The 465-nt window shown below is 60.2% G+C and overlaps 1 protein-coding gene across 1 annotated transcript in view; it reads left to right on the top strand.

Annotated features, from left to right (window-relative positions):
- The window catches only part of LOC119592453 (neuronal PAS domain-containing protein 4-like), a gene marked incomplete at its 3' end in the record, with an annotated part of 98,034 nt that overhangs the window by 62,920 nt on the left and 34,649 nt on the right, over window positions 1-465 (top strand).

Genomic DNA, 465 nt, shown 5'->3' with positions numbered 1-465 from the left:
CACCCAACAGCGAGCATCGACCCCCCCCCCCCCCGCACCGCGCCAGATTCCCACGCCGTATCGAGCCGAGACTTTTATCTCCTAATGAGATTCTCTTCCCGGCGATTCCCTTGCATAAATTAACGAAGTTGTCCTGCCTCTTCCCTGTCACCTGCTGCGCTGGCGGGAGGGGAAGGGGGAGGGCGAGGGGGCTGAAGGGGTGGAGGAGCGGGAAAAGGGAGGGATGGGGAAGGAGTGGGGAGAGGATGGGGGGGGAGGTGGAAGGGTAATGGGTATGGGGGAAAGGGTGGGGGTGTGACGGGGGGATGGGAGGGGGGGTGAGTGTTTTACGGGAAAAGGATGTAAAGAGGGAGGAGGGGAATGTGATAGGGGTGTTAGAAGGGGAAAGGGTGTAAAGGGGTATGTACAGGGTTAAGGTCCAAGGGGGAAGGGGGAGGTCTGTAAATGGTTGGACTTGGGGCGCCA

This window comes from Penaeus monodon, chromosome 30, assembly GCF_015228065.2.
Source record: "Penaeus monodon isolate SGIC_2016 chromosome 30, NSTDA_Pmon_1, whole genome shotgun sequence".
In the NCBI taxonomy this organism is placed as follows: domain Eukaryota; kingdom Metazoa; phylum Arthropoda; class Malacostraca; order Decapoda; family Penaeidae; genus Penaeus; species Penaeus monodon.
The sequence above is the reverse complement of the archived record's forward strand: the minus strand, read 5'-3'. Positions and strand labels throughout refer to the sequence as shown.